This window comes from Alligator mississippiensis, chromosome 5 (assembly GCF_030867095.1).
Source record: "Alligator mississippiensis isolate rAllMis1 chromosome 5, rAllMis1, whole genome shotgun sequence".
NCBI lineage: Eukaryota > Metazoa > Chordata > Crocodylia > Alligatoridae > Alligator > Alligator mississippiensis.
In genome coordinates this window covers 109,050,858-109,072,829 of record NC_081828.1, presented here as the reverse complement: position 1 = coordinate 109,072,829, position 21,972 = coordinate 109,050,858, and the positions used below count along the sequence as shown (strand labels likewise).

Below are 21,972 nucleotides of genomic sequence, written 5' to 3'. Positions count from 1 at the left end.
GCCCCTGGTGCTCAGTTAGCTGTTTTGTTGCAGGTTTAGCATAGTTGTTTGAGGTGGCCATATTTCTGAACTAAATTACTCATGTTGTTGTTTCAGACGAATTTGTATTTCTTTCTGTTGAGCATTGCTTCTGTAATACCATTAGACTGGCGTTATTTCTCTTCCCGAAGCAACTAGATCATGAGACCTTTGCAATAATCCTAAAAATAGAAATAGAAATTATTATGTATTATTGTTGATATAAAAAGACACATCTAGAGAGTTCCAACAAAGACCATGGATTAATTGTGGTAGAAATTTAACAAGCATATCAAAAGTGACCTTCCATGACCTAAAGAGCTTATGACCTAAGATGGAAAGACAGGTAAAGAGCAGAATGTGGAAACAGAAACTGAAAGAGGTGAAGCTATTTGTCTGAATTCAAACAACATATCATTTGCAGAGTAAGGAAAAAGAAAACAGACCCTCTGAGTTTCAAGTTCAGTGACTTATTCACCAGACTGTACTACTGATCAGTATATTTAAAAAAAGTATTAAAGAATTATATTTGGAAGAATGACTGAATAATTTGATGCATGCTTTTAATGATAAAAAAAGTGAAAAGATAAAAGTATATGACCACATGAAGGGAAAGTAATGTTTAAGTTTTAACAAAAACTTAGTTTTAACAAAAACTAAGGTCAATTTGTATTAAAGAACTAATATTCTACCAACTTTATATTCTACCTTTCCTCACTTTCTAGAAATAGAAATGTATATTTGATGATGAATTGGTTATCAAGTAGCGTTCAATGATATAAAATGACTGAGGAAACACAGACGTTACATTGGAGAAGAAAACATCCTTAATGGTGATACTGCTGCTTTTATATTTTCCCCCTATTTCAGAAAGTGTTTCTACATATTTGGAATCATTCAATTTCCCTTTCCTTTGAATACACAATATACGTAACCATTAACCACCTTATGTTAGCCCCTTGGGCTATATTTCCCTTTACCAGTAATGTTAAAAGGTACTTCTCAAAACCCAGTAGTCTAAAGTGACAACTTAAAAACAAAAGAAAAAGAAAAGGTGCAAAACATAAAGGTGCTAAACATAATACAAATAGGTATTTAGTTTCTTAAATGTATATATAACCTGTAGGGAGAATGTGGAAGCTAACATACAACATTATATTTATTTTGTTAGAACTGGGTTAAGGGAGCTTTTATTTATTTTTTTTTACTAGTTCGCAATATGTGGTCAGTGAAAAGATGATTGGCTATCATACTTTGATTCCAGCTGCTAAAATGAATTAAAAGATGCCCAGTAGCCAAAAGTATGTGTTATATAATTTTCTAATATAAAATACTCAGTGTAAAAAATTGCCATAGTTGTAATTTTGTTTCAAATAGTCATGGTGTATAGAAATTCAATATGAGGAAAGGGCTGCTTCACAAGTTACTATTAAGATGAATATCATGGTGTAACTTGAGTAAGGGATCTTGTACTACGTGTAGCCATCACTGCAGTGGGCATTTTTACATGTCTCCTGGGATGCAGCGCTGGGCACCTTAATTAGCAAGCTGTACTAATTAAAAATGCCCGCACATCATGTGTATCAGCATCCCTGCATATCCCCATGCTGAAAAAATGGCAGCAGGGTGCTTTGAACTTAAACTTATCAAATGTGTTTTATTTCAAAGCACCCTGCTGCCATCTGTTCAATGCTGGGATGCACAGGGTTGCTAATACATATAATGATGCCAGAGTGTATCAATTCCCATGCTTCAGCACTGTAGAATTGCTCCCATGCAATGCACTGCAGAAGCCCAATTTGTTCACTGGTTACATCCTATTTTCCTCCATGTGCAAACAGATGAAGAACCAATTAATCTGCTATTGTAAATTAATACATCTTTTAAGTCAAGGAATCTGAAAGAATTCAGAGAAACAAAGTTTGTGGCATAAATATATTTTTTTCAACAAATGTTAATTATAAGAAAATGATTGTCAGTAAAATGTTATGAATATAATGGAGCTAATGAGAGTGTTCACAAATTGTTTTGAGTTTTCCTTTAAATATTTGAAAAATTTAATTCTCTTGTCATGTGTTTGTGATTGGCCCCAGCAGCTTATTGATTTTTGTTTAATTTATGTATTGTTCTATTCCTGTTTATCTGGTAATTGCCATGTCTCAGCCTGACTAAAGGTGCAGACAGAAACTCAGCTCCCTGCTGTAACTCTGAATGCTTTGCAGGAAGTGTTCTGAGTTACAACAATCCCCTGGAACAAACTGAAGTTTGCTGTTGATTCCAAGGGGGAGGATAATTTAGCTGCTGGCTGGGAGTCTGCAGTCAGTTTCCCCTAGCAATGGCCCCTCCTCCCTGACAGCTTATGCTGTTTTCAGAATGGTGGGGAAACGGCACAAAGGGAATTAATTTTATGGGTTCTCCAGCCCATGCTGGTGGGGGAGCCTTCCCCACCTCATGAGGGCTCCAATACACAACCCACCCTACTCTCCAGTGGGAGCTGAAAAACTCCTGGACCAAGCTTCCTCTGCTTTTAGAAAATGAATTGGAAAACCAGAAAGAGTAGAGGTCTCATTCAAAGCCTGTTGTCCCATCACCAGGGGAGGATGCAGATGTAGTCAGTGCAACAAAAAGGGGGAGTTTTCTGTAAATCACTACCTAATTAGAAGCCATGCTGCTGCTGCTACTACTAGCTCTCGTCATTGATGCACGCTGACCTCTGTGTCTTCCTGATGATTATACTAGAGCTGCTGCCCTTCTCACCTGTCAGCAGCCTTTTGATGTCTAGCGATGCAAGTGTCCATGTAGGTGAAAGGTATTTTACATGTAAGAATATTCATATCTGGCCATATTTCAGATATTTCCTTCTATTTTTTCAAACATACTTTCTCGTTGCACAGTTATTCTATTCTTCTTTAATGGTTTATTCTAGTAATGCGTTCATGAGGTTGCAACTGGAAAAGTTCAGAAGCAAGAAAAGAACTTACAGTTGCTGAGCATGTAATATTCATTCTTAAAAAAAATTAAATTAAAAAATTAAATTGACAGAATCCATTTACCTCACCAACAACTTTGTGAAGGTTCATTATTAGTGCTTTGGTAATGCAGCAGTTATATATCAAATGATCATAGTTATTACTTTATATTAACGCATCTGAACCCATTGTAAGCATCTTTATGGTTTGTTTTTAACTGCCTTAATATATATTGAAAAAAGTGCAGTTACTTGTATTGATCTTTAGGCTAATCAGATTATGCTTCGAATTATGCCAATGAAAATTTCTTCTTCTATTTTAGAAAGGGGAGTTGCTTTGGATTTTCATTCTGGTTTTAAAGACAGCAGACTCTCAACCCAATTGTAACCTACATGATACCAATGCCATTAGATTCCAAATCCATCCTCCCTGACTTAAAAGCATGCTATCAAAAGGGCCAAGAAACAGCAGAAAAGGGGAAAAGAATGAGAGAATGTTATCATTATATTTCTAAAAACCAACGTATGGAACATATGGAGCAAATACTCCCCTGAGTGTGATATTAAAATAAAAACATTCAGAATAAGTGGCTTCAGCTGTAAATTGGTAAAAACAAAACAAAACAAAAACAAACAAAAAAACAAGAGTAGGATGTAGTAGGATCAACTGAAATAGAGCCTTTTCCTTAACCGTGGGTACATCTACACTTGTGCTTTACTGTGAACTACACTCATTAATTCCATGATAAAGAATCGCAGTCTATATATGCACCAATATTAGGGTGCAGTAAACTAATTAACTTTGCTGTGGAGTATTTAAATATGATGAAATGCATGTATAGATGCCAACCACAGGTATACACTGCATCCAGTCAGTCCTACCTCAAATTGCTGCTGTCCTAGGTGCACATATAGACATTGTACCCAGAAGCAATTTACTCTAGCTCAAACTGCTCTGGAGTTTATTGCATCACATTATTTGTACAAGCAGATGTACCCCATATGTCATTTTATAGACTCTTGATAGTTGTTTTTATTGATAGTTTTGTGCCAGATTTTTTACAGTTCTTTGGGTCTGCATGAGTTGTGGTCTCAAGTAGCCTTGCAGGTCTTCCCCAAGAGCAGCCTCTATGCTTCCTGCTATACTGTTGCTCTTTTAAAACAACAAAATTAAAGACATAAATAAATAAAAATCTTGAATTCTTGGAAGTGACTTTCTGCATATTGATTTTGGGAGTGGGGCCAGTACATCAGTCATCCTAGTGAATGTAGTGAATCATTCATGTAGCAGCATTGGAGCAGTTGTACCAGACTTACATTTCAAGTTAAGACTTCAAGCAATAATTCATTAGCTACTGGCAAGATAGTATGTCGGGCGACTTATTCTTAAGTTTGTAGGTACTATATGGTTCTTAGTATCCTGGAAACTGTCTTTGCTGCAGATAATTTTCCAAGAGAAACAGGCTGATGATTTGTTATTTGTGATGATGGTTACCATGACAGAGGAACGACCTTTTTGGGTCAATTAATTCCAGTTAATTCATATGAACGAATCACATGATATGGTATAATTTAGCAGATATTATTTTTGTGACCATCATGATAGAGACTGACTTTATGTCCTTGACAGCTGATAAAAACATTCCTTGTTTACTGTTTTTATAAGATATTGTAGTTTACTTGTTACTAATGGGCATGTCTACATGTGTAGTTTAATGCACATTAGTCTTTTTTAATGTGTATTAAGGCAGCATTTAAAAACAGCGGACATTTTTACATGTGTTGTGGGATGTGGTGCTGAGTGCTTTAATTAGTGAGCCACGCTAGTTAAAAGCACCTGTGTATCACGTGTATTAGCATCCCCATGCTGAAAAATGGTGGTGGGGTGCTTTGAACAAAAGCTCATCAAATGTGTTTTAGTTCAAAGTGCCCATCCATTATTTTTTCAGCACAGGGATGCTGATATAGATGACACAGAAGGCTGCCAGAGTTTGTCAATTTCTGTGCTCCAGTTGAGTCTACTCCAATGGGCTGAATTTCCAGGGTGTCAGAGCATCTTCCCACACATTTGTAGAAGCCTCAGTGCTCTTTAGTTAATGCACATTAAGACAGGCTAATGCACATTTTCCTAATACCTCACAATGGAATTACTGGATTTAATGAGCATTAACTAAAGCACATTAATGCATGTGCAGACACGCCCAGTTTGTCGATGATCAACAAGGTGGTGTTTCATTTCAAAATATGAAAGCTATGGAAGCCAGGGAACATCACAAAATAGGACACTATTCCAAAGCACTTTCTACCTTTATTTCATATTCTGGTTTTATTACTTCTAATTAGTAACTTTTGCCAAAATATGAATATGTTGACTACTCCCAGGATCATTACCATTTCAGTGAATTCCTTATTAACATGAATGAATGCTTCTTGGGATTAGATTATCACATTTATATAAAACCAAAAAAAATTCATATTGCTAATATTTACTGTGTACGTTTTGCTTAATTTTTTTTTTTTTAGCTTTTGGGTTAGTGAAGAACTTGAGTACCATTTTAGGCATCCATGTTTAATGAAACTTAGGTTCCAAGTCATTTAAACATTTCTGAAAATGTTACTTCTCTTTTACCTTTGCATTCTTACTATGTTTTTGTTTGGTTTAAAGAGGAATGACCTACTGAGAAACTTTTATATAAATTACACAAGATTTTGGCATCACTTCTATATAAAATATTTCACATAAATCAACAATTGACAAGAAAAAGAATTTCTGTGGTAATGTTTCATAACTCCCTGCCAAAATATGGTATAATATCCTTCTGGTTATTTTAATCTAACCAAGCTAACTAGTTTTTATATCATATACTCCTTTAAAAAAGTTGTGGACTGACATTTCTAAAATCTGTATATCACTACAAAACATTTTTGTTAATTTAGTTTCAAGATTAGAAAATATTCCTGTTGTTGAAAATGACTCATGAGCCAGAAGGGTCTTCAGAGAATTCTGCCTTTTATTGTAAAATCTCCTTAAAATATAACTTCTTTATAGTATGAATGCTGATAAAACAGTGCATAATCTGAAAAAAAAAATATCCAAAGCTAAAGAGACTAGACAATGACAGCCAGATAGAAGGCAGAACTCCAGCAATCTTCCTATCATTGAATTTCCGGAGGTTACAGCCAAAGATTAGATATCCACTTGAAGGGCAAAATAAACATTAAATTTATTTATTTTATTTTTAGTAGTGCATTTAACATTTATATGAAGCTTTGACCCCTATTTGGCTTCTTCTTTTATGATGCCACCATGATTTTCCCAAACCAGACGATTAAAAATGTTAAAATGAAAAGAAATAAGCAAATAGAAATATAGTAATTAATCATATTTGATTAAATTATTCCCTAATTTACCCCTCTATACATCTCCATCGTGGTCACTGTTAACAGCTTGTAACTGCATTAATTCTAGAATTAATACATAGAATTGTAAATCAGGATATAGCTAGTGTGAGAACAGTGCGTGGCAATGGGAGGTGCTCAGAAGGGGTGCAGTGGCAGTCACACACCTGCTTTTGGACCTTCATATGGGAGCAGGAGCTGAGGTCCTTTATGTCCCCAAGGTAGGTCAGCATTTTATCCCTCCCAGCACCCATCCTTTCCCCTCTATGTTCAATATGAACAAGAATTCTGTATGCCTGATGATAGGAAAGAATTGGCTTAATTTAAAGAGAAGGTTGCAAAGTAATATTAATTCAAGGAAGAGAAGGGTAATAGACTGTCAATCAGAAATAGTTAAGACAAAACAAAAATAGAAAATAGGCAGCCACACCTGCCCAATTACAAAAAAAAAAAAGCTTGGTGCTCAGATTTTGAAACCAAAATCAGACCTCTCTCCTTTCACTCTCCCTCCAAAAATTTAAGTACATTAAAAAAAAACAACAAAAAAACCCCAAGAAAAACAGAACTTGTGAACTAATTATTTAAATGATACTTTGAGAAAAAAAAAACCTGACCATAACAGTTAAAATTAGATCTTTAGCTAAATTGTATAATTAAATTGGCCTATTCCCTTTTTCTGAGTTGTTTTTGAAAATGCCAGAATAACATGTGAAGTGTAATATTATGAGACTGTTGGATTGGTTGAAAGTTTCTTGGAGTCAGGAACACAGTACAGCAGCTTGTGTGACACTAATAAATAGTTATTTGAGTGAATGTTCCTTGGTAGAGGGCAGAAGGATGATAAAGTTAAAAGCTGGTTGGCTCTGTTTCACAGTTTCACAGCCACGAAGACACTTATTCAGCAAAATAAGTATTGTGTAGTAGTGTCAATAATGTACATTAAAAGAATGAAAATATCCTCACTGAAAGAGAAATATAGCAGAATAGCATCTTCTAATGTGGGTGTTCTCTGTTTATTTTATTTTTTCTTTGTTTGTTGCTAGAAAGTACAAAAATTGAATAAACTCTGGCAGATGTGTGTTCCAAATTTCACAATTCAGCACTATCAGAGGTATTGTAGATTACCTGCAGATTGAAAGTTTACTCTGTTCCAGCATTTCTTGATTGAAATCACAGTTGCCAGTTACAGTGCTCAAACAAAAACATTAAAAATAACAACATGGTAACTTTTGTTTCCAAGGAAATGCTTACCTATGACTTGCCTTCCAATCATCCATTTTCTAATGTACCAGATGTCACCAGTTGATGCAGAAATTCCTTTTATTGTCTGACACAACCTCAGTAGAGACAGTATATATGAAACAGCTTCAATTACCTGTAAATGATAGCGAGGTCTCAAAATCAGTTGTCTTTACATTGACATAAAATAAGAAGTTGCACCATTTTATTTCAGAGCAGTGAACTTGCATATTGTGCAGATGAAACCCCATACAGTTCTGGCAAGCAAAGCTAAGGAGACTTCAGGCTCCTATAGACGTGCTTGGAGCCTACTTCAAAATCCAGCACATCGGCACAGACTTGATTAATCAGCGTCCCCACGGAAAGACACAGGGATGCTGGTACACATGATGCGGAAGGCTGCCAGAGTGTGTCAATTGCTCCAGCAGACTCGATTAATCGAACAAATTGATGTGCTCTGGCAGTCTTCTGTGTCATGTGTATTAGCATCCCTGTGCATTTCCGCACTGAAAAAAATGGCAGTGGGGTGCTTTGAAATAAAACACATTTGATGAGTGTAACAGGGAACCAGTGATCCTGTTACTGAGCTGCCCAAGAGAAGTGTTAATTGCCAATAAGGCATGCCTAGACCTGCCAGGGAGCTGAGCCTAGACTTGTTAATTGTCAATTAAGATTTCACAGAGGTGAGGTGTTAATTCACACCTACAGACTTTGTATCATAAGACCTGAGACTGATTAGAGACTTCCCCTGGAAGGGGAACTGGACCAATGGCTGGGAACTGGCCAGAGCAATGGAACAGTTTTTCCCATGCGAAGGCGCAGGCACAAAGGAGGAAGCAGGGAAGCTTTCTCTATGGACAGCACACGGTGAAACCTGTGGAGAGTTGCAAGTGATGCCAGCATGGCAGTTTCTGGGACAGTGTCGCGGCGCGCCTCACCACCCCGCTCCTAGAGAGGGGAAAACTGCTGGGGAAAAGCCCTAGCAGCGATAATAAGTACAGCTGTGGGTTGCCAGGGCAACTAATAAGAGTCAGCTGCCTGTAGGGGGCAGGGCCTGGCTCCTATAAAGCCTAGAGTCAAGGCCAGGCTAGCAGTCCCCTGCCAGCAGCCAGAGGGGCAGGGGCAGGGGCAGGGGCAGGGGCAGGGGCAGGGGCAGGGGCAGGGGCAGGGGCAGGGGCAGGGGCAGGGGCAGGAGCTCGAGCTCGAGCTTGAGCTCGAGCTCCTGGAGTTAGGATGAGGAGAGAAGCCTAACAGCAAGTACCGCTCGATCAGAGTTGAGCAATGTTAAGTTATAGCCAGGCAGCTTTGAGTTGAAATAAAGCCAGGAGGCTCGAGGTTATGTTTGTGGTGTTTTGTATTACACCGGTGGTTTGGGTGAGGCTATAAGGGGTTGGAGGAGGCCTCATAGGGACCCACAGTGGTGTGGGGGCCCTAGCGCCAGTGAGGGGCACAAGCCCTAGCACCAGTGAGGGGCGCAACTTGTGGGATGTGTAGACCCCAGCCCAGACAGTGGCATTTAAAGAGCCCAGTGTGGGCACAGCAAGTCCCAAGAGAGGGACGATTTTATTAGGAAGCCCAGGCTGGGCATAGAGAGCCCCAAACAGGGGGCAGTATTATTAAAGAACCCAGCGGGGGCCCGGAAGGTCCCAGAGAAGGGGGACCATTGCGAGGCCCAAGAGGGGCCAGATTGAGAAGCCCAGGACGGGCATAGTGAGCCCGGTAACAGGCTAGCACTATGGAAAACCCAGGACAGGGGCAGGGTGCTGCGGTGGACCTAGACCAAAGGGGTTAGCAGCACAGTGCCCCAGAGAAGGGTGGTGCTGCGGTGGTCCCCAAGAAGAGGGGATAGCAGCACAGTGCGCCCGGCCAAGGAGAGGTTAGTAGTGCGGTGGGCCTGAAAGACCGGAGGCTTGATACAGGGTCCCAAAGCGAGCAAGAGTCCCTGAGTGGGATGACACTTTTAGGGGAGGCCCCAGAGAAGAGGGGCAGCACTAGAAAAGGCCCCAGAGAAGGGGGCAGCATTTTGGGAAGCCCAAGGTGGGCACGGCGAGCCCCGAGGAGGGGGAGCGTCTTATGAGAGAAGGCCCCAGAAAAGGGGGCAGTGTATGTATAGCGAGACACACCACCATCTATCACATCTGCAAGGCTTGGGGCGTGGTATTAGGGGTTGGTAGGAGCCACGTGTAGCCCATAAGGCTAGGGTGCCTGGGGAGCACCCATCATACCGGGAGACCCCCAGGGGGTCCAGGAACACATGGGGACAGAGGTCCCAGCTACCCGTGCCCAGGGAGTCGTAAGGCAGCCTCCCAACATATACTAAACAGCAAAGATGTGGCGGGCGAGAAGCGAGGGTGCCCTTGGGCCAAATTGGCACGGAGAGAGGGCCTTAAGGAGATCATGGCCCTCCTATAGGACCCCGCCGTGACAGACAGGTACTCCGTTTTAATAAAAGACTGTGACTGAAGCCCTGCTTATCCCCAGTATTCTGAGAGACTGTGAATAAGCGAGGTAGGGACCAGATGCAGATGCGGAGGTCCCAGTGATTGTGTCTTATTAAAGATCCCTGCTAATCCCAGGTAGGAGTGAGGGGAGAGGGGCCTGCAAGTAGTATTGGCATGGCAAGCAGCCATTCATTTGCAGGAGCGGGAGCACAAGAAGAGCTGCCCTTTGTGTTCCTTGAGTATAGAGAGGCTGCTGCCTAAGTTTACATTGGTATTATGCTAGCTGTAGCCCGACCCCATATCAGCAACTCGAGATGGCACCAGGACAGGGTGTGGCATGTTATAGCCTTTATTAAATTAGAAGCTTTCCACCTGAGACCTCTTTACTGTTTTTTGTTGTTGTTTTTTGTGTTTTTTTTTTTCAATCGAGTCGTGGCAGGAGAAAATGAGCTCAGGCGCAGGAAGCAGGTCCTAACATGCCCCTTTGATTGATCTAGGAATCCTGCTCACAATGAATTTTAGTTTAAAGTTCCCTGGCACCATTTTCTCAGTGCAGGGATGCACAGGGGTGATGATACATGTGATACATGGGTAGTTTTAATTAGTGAGGCCTGCTTGTACCACATCCCAGGGCACATGTAAAAATGGCCTTAATGAATGACATGAAATGAAAGATAATAATCTGTCAGTGGCTTATTATTGATATGGAGTTTTATATGCTCTTTTGGGTAAGCACTGTGCTTCAGTGCTACATTTCAAGTCATGAGAAAGTAAGAAAGGAAAGTTGAGACTGTCAAATGGAAAGAAACAGCAGCCTTTGTGGATCCAAAATTGAGCAGCTTCATGTTTCAGGTGCTAAGGTTATGGTACAGACAGAGAAAGATGTGGCCTGATTTTCATAGGCATTGAACCCCTTACTTCAGTAAGAAGTTAGCAAGAATCATTTAAGTTGACTACTTAATGAAATCAAGGCTTATACAACTCAAGGACCCAAAATGTATAGCTGGTAAAAGCAGCATGACCTTAACATTCTTGAGACATCTTTCATGGGGTTCTTAATTGATGACAGAAATTTTCCTTTGCAGTATTCACAGCAAAATACTTTTATGAATTTCAGAACCTACGCAAAACAGAAAAGGAATCAGTTTTGTGGAGGAATGTCAGGGCTTGCAGTATATATTCTAATGTTTCTTACTAGCCTTTTCAAAGGACAAAATGGTTGTTTCTTGCACATAACCTAGGAGCTGAATGCATAGACAAGAGTTATCCCTGGTAACTATACCTGTGGGCATAGCTTATTTTAACTTATTACTCTCCTGGGTCCTCTGCTAGGGGAAACATCACTTGAAATGACCTTCTTATGCTATGACTCTTTCCTATGTCTCATCCTATTTCAGGGTATTCAGGAAGGAATATGATGGCTTCAGCTGTAACAGAACTGGACCCAGTCTCTGGTACAGCTCTTCTGACTTCATAGGAATGCAGACAATAACAATTAATGTTTAAGAACAATAAAAAGAGAAAATTCTAATATAATAAAAGCCGTAGCATTTCTGGTTGTGTGTCTGTCTGTCCATAATGCTCTGGGTCAACTGCGCATGCGCTGCCCGGAGCCTTATTGAAAGACAGACACACAGGTGAGGTGGAGGTGGTGGGGACCAGGGTGTGCTCCGCTGAGGAGGGAAGAGGGGAGGCGAGAGGTTTGGCTTGTGGTCTTGTGGGGGTGTAGCACATGGTGGGGCCTGGCGCACAGCCACAGGGTGCCACACAGGAAGCAGGTGTGTGGGCAGCACCCACCAACTGCAGCACATGGCCATGAGGTGGGACATGCCCTCTGCATCCAGGGATTGCCTGCTGGCTGCAGCCATGGGGCATGCAGGGTGCGTGGGGAGCCATGGGAGAGCACACAAGTAGTGCCCAGTGGCTGCAGCACATGGCCGCGGGCAGGGCATGCCTCTCACACCTGCTCCCCACAAGGCACCCTGTGCCCCCCTCCCCCCCATGGGGCTCAACTGCCAGCTGTGGCTGTGGGGTGTGCTGGGCAAGCACAGCCACAGGGTGCTGTGCAGGGGCCAAGAAGAGGAGGGGAGTCACTGTGGCATGCGCTGGAGGGACTGGGGCTGAAGCTGATCCTGGCGGGGGGGGGGGCGGCGACTGTGCTCAGGCCCAGCTGGTCTGCAGGGCCAGGGGAGCCTGGTGACTCCTTCAGGGTCAGGGGTGGGTTAGGGCCAAGCTGGGCCAGGCAGCAAGGCATGTATGTGTGGCATGGGGCTGGGTGTGGGGGTGGCATGTGACTGTGGCAGTGTGTGCAGCATGTGTGTGGTGGGTGGTTGTGTGTGTCATGTGGGTGGATGGGTGTGTGTGTGTGTGTGTGTGTGTGTGGCGTGGGTGTGTGGGTGTGGCATGTGGGTGGGTGTGTGGCTGGGTGGGTGTGGCAAGTGGGTGTGGGGTGTGGCTGGGTGGGTGTGGCATATGGCTGGATGGGTGGGGGGTGGGGGTGGATGGGTGTGGTGTGAGTGTGTGGTGTGGGGCTGGAAGAGTGGGGTTGTCTAGCATGTGGCACGTGGCTAGTTGTATGTGTGCAGTATGTGGTTGAGTGGGTGTGTGGCTGGCTGGCTGGGTGTGTGTCAGGTATTGGGAGGCACATGGGGCCAGACATGGTGGGGATGGTTGTGTGCGGCCAAACATGGAGCGGTGGCAGCATAAGGCGGTAGGTGGTGGTGCTCCATCCCTGCTGCCTACCCATCATTCTTCATGGGCACTTTACTAGTAACATATTAAAAATTTAAATTTATCTACAGCTCAGCTTAAAGGTTAATATATTTTAGATGAGATTTTAGCTCCAAAAAGGAGTTTTATAAGCCAAGCTGAAGATAATGCAAATTGGACAAAAAGAACCTGTCAGAGTGCTACTTTAAAGGTATTTAATGCCATTTTCTAACTTTGCAAAATGTTATTATTCAGTATTTTTGGTTCTTTTAAGATATGCTTTTAAAAGCCTGTATTTTAGGATTACATATCTCACTGTGTCAAATCAATCCCTCATAAGGTGCCATCAGACTTGATTTGATATTTGACTTTTTGGTTATTATAGCATTTTGTACTGTACCTTTCTGAGTTTGTTTATATCCAATTTAGTAAATGCATATGTGAAACCCCCCTTTTCACTAGCCACATCCCTGCTGCTAGCTGTACTCTTACCTTTGATGTAGTGTAGTGGTATGTATTCATTTTAATAATGAGCCTCTCCACCAGGCTTTTAGTATCAAGTTTCCCCATTGTGCCCAATGGATTCAATTCTATAAGAAGCTAATCCCATCCTGAGATGTGATTGAGCTTTTACAACTGAACAAATCTTTACTGAGAGTTGCAAATAGTGCTTTGTGAAAAATTGATTTTTTAGTTTAGAGCCAAACTGACTTGTGTGTAGGGGGAAGGGGGAATCAATTTGATAAACAGTTTCATTCCCCCTCCCTACTTTTTACTGAACTGTATTTAAGTGTATGTGGGGCAGGAATTTAATTAAACTCCAAATATTCCATACAATTGGAAGCATGCTTTGTTTTGGATATTTGGGGGGAAGGACAAAGGAACTAAAAGGCTAGATTCACACAAGTGAAAGTGAAGTGCCATTACCTAGTGCCTCATTTTACCTAGTAGTTCACTGTTTAGGCCACTTAAGATGTGGGAGACCCAGGTTAAATTCCATCTTCTGCTTGAAAAGATTTGAACACAGGTCTCCCACCTACCAACAGCATGTCTTTATGATTTTGTGAGGTACCTGGGATGGGCTACTCTCCATTCTTCTTCTTGACACAGTCTATGAACAATTAAACAGTCACTGGTGTTCCCACCTCCCAGGTAAGTGTTCTAACCAAAGGAATAGCAATTAAGGGTGAACACATGTGAGCAAGAAACAGCAAGTTTTAGTTAAAGCAGGAAGATCTGTAGCATTCCAGTTGCTTCTCATGTGCACATAATTGCCCATATACTATATTACACTAATGACATGTGCATGCTTTTACCCCCATGGTAGCTTATGCAAGTATCTTCCACCAGAGGGCTGGAAAACAGCAGTCCTTGCATGCTTCTCAGCATCTCAGGTCCAGGTGCTCCAAAGGAGACCTGAGCACACAGGAGAGTGCTTATCATGGATTAACCCCAAGAAAAAGTTACTTGTAGAGGTTCACAGTAAGGCATGTATGGATAGTCTCCCAAATTAGGTTTACTCTTGAGGAGTTTATGCTCTACGGCAAAGTACAGTCAGTCAAAAAGCTGGAGGTGGAATAGATCCAAACTATGCAGATTTCTCTAAACTGCTAGTTCACTCAAATTCAGGAAACTCACGTTCATTCTTCAGTTGCAGGAGACAGGAAAATGCCTGCACTGTCCAAGGCTAGAAGGTGGCACTCTCACATGCCTCCCAGCCTGTCAGACATTGCTGAGAGCAGCTGAGCCAAGTGAGGACAATCCCTGGTTGACTACCTGGCACATGCCTCCCCACACTGCTCTGGCAGCTGCAGGCAACCAAAGGAGGGAGGCATGGTCTCACCTGCTCAGTGGCAAGGGGGTCCCTAAGCTTTATCTGGGGTAGGGGAGCAGAGGTCTACCCCAGGCAGGACACAGGCAGCAGGGAGTGGGACTCATGAGCTTCTGGGGAGGCAGTGCCAGCAGTGCACTCTACATTCCCAGCCAGGTTCTTCCCTTGTCCCATTTAGTGAGAGAATTTAGTGTTGCTTCTGGAGGGAACATACTGAGATCTACCAAGAACTCCTGCAGTGCAGGGTCCCAGGGCTTGGATGGGAAAGGGGAGGAATACTCTCAACCCTGTACTGCAACATCTCTGGGAAGGGTTTCCAGGATTTCCTCCTTGAAGCCAATGCAGAATTCCTGGCTGAAGCTGGTTTTCTGCAGACACGAAGCTCCGATTCCCAGGGAGGGGGTGGCCACCATGCCCTTGCAGCTGCAGAGAAGCAGCTTCAGCTGAGTATTTGGTGCTGGGCCCAGGGGAGATATCCTGCAAGCCCTTCCTGGAGCCACTGCAGTGTAGTGTCCCAGGGCTTGGACGGGACAGGAGAGGAACACTCTGTGCCTTGTCAACCCAGCTGGAAATACAGGGTGCACTGCTGGCACCATCTCTGCCCAGTAACTCATGAGCCCCATTTCCACCCTTTCCTGCCTCTGTCCTGCCTGAGGATGACATACAGAGAGCAGAGAGTTCAGGGGTGGAGGTGGGGCTGGCTAGGTGCTCAGGTGCTCAAGGGTTAAGAGGCAAGGAGAGGTTTGGAGGCTCTGTAAAGCCCCCTGGGATACCAGTGGATAGGAACCTACCTTGACTCACAAGCAGACCTGTCACTAATGTTCAATAGGCTGGTGTAGCCTAGATTAAGTCTGATACTACATCAGCACAGGTCTATTTTAGATCAGGATCTGCCATTTTGAAACTATGTGGCATGAACTATTGTTTCATTATGGTTATAGGCCAGTTTTTGACCACCTACACTGGAAAAAAGTGTAATGGCCTAATTATAGCTAGTCTGAAGCTGTGTTCAGTTTTATGGTTCTCATATCTGTGGGGTTATAGTATTTGATATACTATATATTACATTATATATAGATAAAAAATATAATGTAGATCTATCTTTTTATTACAGCCAAGGTTGTTTTAATAAGGCAGTGACTAATATGAGTGGCCCTCCACTGCTCACAGTTAGAAGTGTTAATTGCTTTTAGAATTAGCATTTGACAAGGGCTTTTGACTTGTCACACTTGCCTACCTGTTCTGAGGCAAGGGAAGCCAGGATATGGCCAGACAGTGAAAAAATTACATTTTAAAAGAAGGACTGTAGTGATGACAACTGGCTGCTCAGGAGAGAGAACTAATATCTTCTTATTCTTTGGCAATCCCTTGCAGTTGAGGATGATTGTCTTATCTGTGGGTCTGAAGATGGCTGACAAGGCTGATTAGGGATTGGTAGACTCTGCTGTAACTTGGGAATGTGTTTCTGTGCATGGTGGGTGGCTCTAGATTCTAAATTCAGTCTGTAAAATGCTGTTTCTGTTACTCCTGCTTTTCCATTTCCTGTTGTCATTGTATGGTTTCAAAGATCTGAGGTCTTCTCAGCAGACTGTTCTTCCATTTGGGATGGTCCTGGTCCAATAGCCTTCTATGAGTTGATGTCAATGTTGCACTTTTTCAAGTTGGCCTTGAGGGCTTTCTCTGCCTTCCTTTTGAGTGTACATCTTGACTGAGCTGGGAGAATAAGGCTTGCTTCAAGAGTCTGTAAACAGGTATGTAGATGATGTGGCCGGCCCAGCAAAGTTGATGTTAGATGATCATTGTCTTGATGCTCGCGGCTTTTGCTTCTGAGAGAACACTAATGTTGGTGTATCTGCCTTCTGACTGGATTGGAAGGATCTTCCTCAGGCAGTGTTGATGGTAATTCTCCAACAACTTGAGGTGTCTCCTGTACACTGTATAAGTCTCAGTTCCATAGAGTAAACTGGGATCACAACTGCTTGATAAACCATGGACTTGGTTTTAGATCTGATCATTGAGGTCAGCATTCTGTAAGAGATGGCTTGTGAGGTACAGGAAATACTCAGTGTTCTCCAGAGTCTCATCATGAATCTGAATTACTGGAGCGGAGGACTGTTGTTAAGAGGTTATTGATGGAAGACCTTAAGCCTTCTGAATGTTAAGCATTAGTCTCATTTTCTTGTATGTCTCGGTAAAGACATTGACAGTTGCCTGAAGGTCTCCTTCTGAGTGAGCACAGACATGCATCATCAGCATACTGGAGCTCAGTGATTGAGGTTGGAGCAGTCTTGGCTTTGGCTCGAGGTCAGCTGAGATTGAACAATTTACCTTCCATTTGATAGTTTAGCTCCACTCCAGCTGGAAGCTTGTTGGTGGTCAGCTATAGTATCGTGACAAGGAATATGGAGAAGAGTGTTGGAGCAGTGATACGGACTTGCTTAATTCCAGTCTTAACCTCAAAGCCTCAAAGGGTTATATTGGGTTAGTGAACCTACATGTCTGAGAAGGATGCAAGTTTGTAGTGTGCTAAACAAGCACCTTGGACGAATGAGGCAAGAAGTTACTGACCTAGTGTAAGTCCTCTAGAATCAGTGGGCATTTTTACATGTATTCCCAGTGCAGAGCTGGGTGGTTTTAATTAGTGAGCTGCCCTAATTAAAAATGGCCAGTGCTGCATTGGGAGCAGGTGTATCAGTGGTGCAGCGTACATCAGCACTGGGTAAATAGAAGTGGTACACTTTGAACTAATGCACATTAAACATGTTCCAATTCAAAGTGTATCACCGCCATTTTCTCATCTCTGATGCGTGCTGTGCCACTGATACACGTGATGCACGAGGCTGCCAGCACATGTCAATTTACATGCTTGAGTAGACTCGATAAATTGAGACTGCTTCAATGCGCTGGACTTCCAGCACGTTGGAGCAGACTCCCTGTGTGCGTGCAAGTGCACAAAGAGGTGATGTATGTCAATAGCCAGATAGGCAACAGTACTTAAGCCTTCCTAGAGAGCATGGCTTTGTCTAGTCTTTCCTGGTAGAGGAGAGACTGAGTACCTTAGCCTAAAAAAAGTAAAGCATTTGACATGGAGATGCAGAAAATTCTGAAGGGTCAGAGGCAGGGTCTGCATTTTAACCTGTAAGTTGGCTAGGGGCTGCATCCTTCGATTTAAGCTCCAGGGTAAGAGCAGGTTACTGTTCTGAGATGTTCTTTTGTTTACTTCTTCTTGTAATTCTAACTGTGTCTCACTACATGATGATTTATTTCTTATGTTTGTTCTTGGCTTTTTATAATAAATCCTTTCATTATCACTTTATCACCCTCTTGATGTCACTGATTTTTATGATAGCAGAGGACGTTAAGCATTCAGACTTGCCCCATTCCAAGAAAAGTGGGGGGTCCATCCATTCTGTGCATGTTACCCAGCTTGGCAACTCTTATTCAATTCAACACCTCCTAAAATCAGGACTTGTGAAACTATTTCAACTTTCTATGGGACCTGCTGTGTTTGACAAATTGACATGGTGCATTGCTTTTATCTAAATGGCAAAGATCTTAGCTACATAGCTACACACATCTCCTGGGGGACAGTGATTTGATGATAAGGCAACCACAATAGAGTGTTTTTTTTCTGGGAAATGAGATGCATATCTTTTATATCTGCATGTCTGAAACATGGCAGACTGTCCCAAATGTTCTTTCTGATACTCCTTCCCAGCCTAGGCAGGGGGGAGGCTTAATTTAACAATATGTTTCATTATAACTAGTGCCAGTCTTTGGTGAATCCAGCCACCTTCATTTGTACTGAAGGACTGATTAAGGACCTTCTCTGCCTTAGGCAAAAAACTGGCCATGGTGCTTTTAAATCACTCGCTGAATGAGTGTAAGGAAATTTCTCCATATGTCACTGTTCTGTTTGTTACTCAGGATCATCTGGTGCATATTACATGTCATGGATAATGCTACTTCATGCTGCTTGTTCCTAGTGTTTGGTAATATTGTTCTGGGCACTTCCTGCTTTTGTTTTCTTTATTAGGCAGTTTGTTGCCACTCACCATTATCAAACTAATGGAACAGAGGAATACCTAGTAGGGCTATGCAAAGCTTCGGTCCCTGATTCAATTTGGTGGAGATTCAGCCTGATTTGGTGGCCAAATCTCCAAATACAAATCAAATTAGGAGACCGTTTAATCTCTCTGAATTTAATCACAAGCCTCTGAATTGATTCAGAGAGATTCAGAAAGATTTGACGATTCGGACATAGACACAGCTTTAAATATTTTTTCTACATACCTCAAGGTATCAGATGGTTCATGGACACCGAGATGGTGGGGCAGATGGAGCATCCTACAAGAGCACACAGGTGGGGGGGGAGGGGCAGCACACTCAGCAGCAGACCCAGAAGTGGACCAGAAACACTTCCAGTCCACTTCCAGGTCCACCAGGGAGTGTGATGGGCACCCCCCACCATACTCCCCTGGCTCAGTGACTAGTGCCTCCTGGATCTGGGGACCACCTCGGGTCCCCCCACAGTCAATCACTGAGCTGGGAGGGGGGCATGGGAGGCCCCCCTGCACACTTGTCAGCGGACATGGAAATGGGCCAGAAGTACTTCCAGTCCACTTTTGGGTTTGCCAACAAGCACGTGGGGGGGGGGGGCTGTGCTCCCATGGAATGCTCCATCTGCACCACCATTGCATCATTCATGAGCTGCACCTGATACCTCAAGGTATATAAAAAACATTTAAAGCTGTCTCTATGGCCGAATCTCTGATTCTCTGAATCAGCATTGACTCTTCAGATTCAGATTTGGCTGAATCAAATTAGGACAGTGATCTGAATCAACGAATCAAATCATTGTCCCCGATTTGGGCCAAATCTGAACCAAATATGACCTGTTTCACACCCCGCTAGTAGCTAGCTATTTTGGTGCCATGCATAGAGTGGTGGGGAAGGGGTGTGCTATTGAGCACTGTAGACTGGGTGGGGAACCATCTTACCTGCCGTGGCATGGACACACCACATTCCACCTGTTGCTGCTGCTGTGATTTGAGCTTGGGCTTCCATGGCTGGCTGCAGCAGTGCCTTCAGTGTGAGCTCCCTGGAGGCCGCCATTTTGTTACTGTCATCTAAATCAGTGCATAGGGATAGTGCCTTGCTTGCCCATGGATTCTTATGCTACTGAGACTAGACATAATATTAATAGTAGAAGTCACTAATCAGAGGCTTAATGAAAGAAGGTGGAGGGGGTAGAATGTTGGTTTTGGATTTAAGAGACTTGAGTTAATTGCTTGCTGTTTTCTAGCATTCCTGTATAACCTTGTGAAAAGTCACCTAAATTGTGTCTGTACAGTTAACTTGCCATACCCAGCAGTGATGAGTCCAGGCCTGCTGTGGTGTTTCTAAAATAGAAGTAGTATGGCCATATTTTTGCAGGACCCTAAGTAGTCTGGATAAACTGCGGGAAGGCTAACTATCGTTGTGGGAATAAAAAGACTAGTTTTCCCCCCTCCCCCCATGCTGATTAGGCAGCCCAAAAGGCTGCTCCAATGTATCTACACCGATGTTGATTTAGGACGCCATGTAAGCAAAATACATTGGTCAATTGAGGGTGTCTTTGTACAATACGGTAAGTTTTTGTAGCTCTCATGATTTTGCAACTCCATTATAAAATCCCAAACTCTTTACAATCAGGCAGGTGAACATCTATCATTTTAGGTGCCTGCTCCCTGGCAAGCTGAGATTTTAAAGAGGGCATCAGCTGGTCCCAGAGCATGCCCCTCATGTTATAACAATTTACATTTACTTCATCACTTAGGCACAGATACAAATCTCCAGAGGATCTTGTTGCCTGCCTGTGGGCTCAGTGGACAATACTATGCCTATGGATCCAAACCACAGGTCTCAGGACCTGTAGGGGAAAAAAAAAATACTAAAAATAAAGTTCTGGCTCCCCAGTGGGAGCCAGAAGTCCTCCCAGCCATGCAGCCTGTCCCAGGGAAGTGCAGAGGGAGGCTGCTGGCGCAAAGGTGAGCAGGCAAGGTAATTGTCGCCCTTGCCCCTTGCTGCTGATTGGCTGAGAGGGCTGGCTGCCTGTTGTACAGTCCTTCCCCTCTCCAATCAGCAGTGAGGAGCGCAGCTGCATAACATACAGCCCTAGAAGGGCAGGGCTACTGGGGCTCCTTGGCCAATGAGAGGTGTAAGGGGACCCTGGTCTTGATAAGCCCTCAAAAATAGCAGCTGGCCCTGTGATATGCCTGCAACATTAGCAGGCTGCCTCCTTGATTTGTGTAGACCCCTATTCATATGTGCCCTACCCAGTATGCAGGGCTCAGTGGCTTACCAGGCCTTGCTTGCCCATCTTTTCCTCCCTTCCTCTCTCTCTTATTTTCAAACCTCTGGTGAGGCAGAAGGTGTGACAGTGACCAAAAGGAGTTACTACCTTTTATTTTTCAGCACCAATCCAGACATTTCATGGCTACATCTGCACCAAATGCTAAGTTCTGATCAAAGTTGTTGCCAAAGCTAACTTCAAATAGTTGATATTTGTAGCCTGCTATGTACTGGATCATGTGTGTTCTATGCAAAGAAATAGCATATGGATAATGCATACAAATAAAGGACTGATCTAAATTTGTACAACTAACCTTAATCCTGGGTTTTTGCTTTTTGGGGTTTTTTTAACCTTTTTTTTTTTGTTTCATATGGACAATAGTGTAACTTGCATGGGGCAACTGGGGTAGCAGCTGTAGCCACTGACTTGGGCTTGGGGGTAGGGGAGGGATGTAAAAAACAGCTGCTGCAGCTGCACTGTCATCTTTGCAGCATGGTGACAGCTAGAAGTCACTGCTGCCTCTGTTTATTGCAGCTGCCTCAGGGGGTCAGCTGACTTCTTACGGGTCTGTCCACAGTGGCATAGATGAAGATGCAGCACCCTATGCAGCAAGAGCCACAAGGTCAAGACATCCAAGAGTGTAATGTGTGATTGTCAATACTTCACTATAGATTTGAGAAAAAATTCTAGAAACATTTTTGCAACACTTTAATTGGGCAGGTAAAGGAATAAGCAAAGAACAGTACAAAGAGGTATAAGAAAGGGATTATCAGATATAATTTTACCCAACCAGTTCAATGCCTTAAGAGTATCCAAAGTAGTAGTTTTTTGGTTTTTGTTTTGGGTCTCATTTACTCTTGTGACTCATCATAGGGCATTTTTTCTTATTAGGTGTTTGGCGGTGGTCATGTGTGCAAGGGACAGGAGTAGTAGTTTGTTGCAATCATAAAGGACTGGATTCAGTAACCTAGGAGGTCCCTTCCAGTCCTACATTCCTGACAGATTGCATGCCAATTGGTGCACATATGACACA

General features: G+C 42.9%; 1 protein-coding gene across 4 annotated transcripts in view; it reads left to right on the top strand.

The window, feature by feature from the left end:
- CDH10 (cadherin 10) overlaps positions 1–21,972 on the top strand; it is a 208,802-nt gene that overhangs the window by 35,021 nt on the left and 151,809 nt on the right. The gene's annotated exons all lie outside the window — the stretch shown is intronic.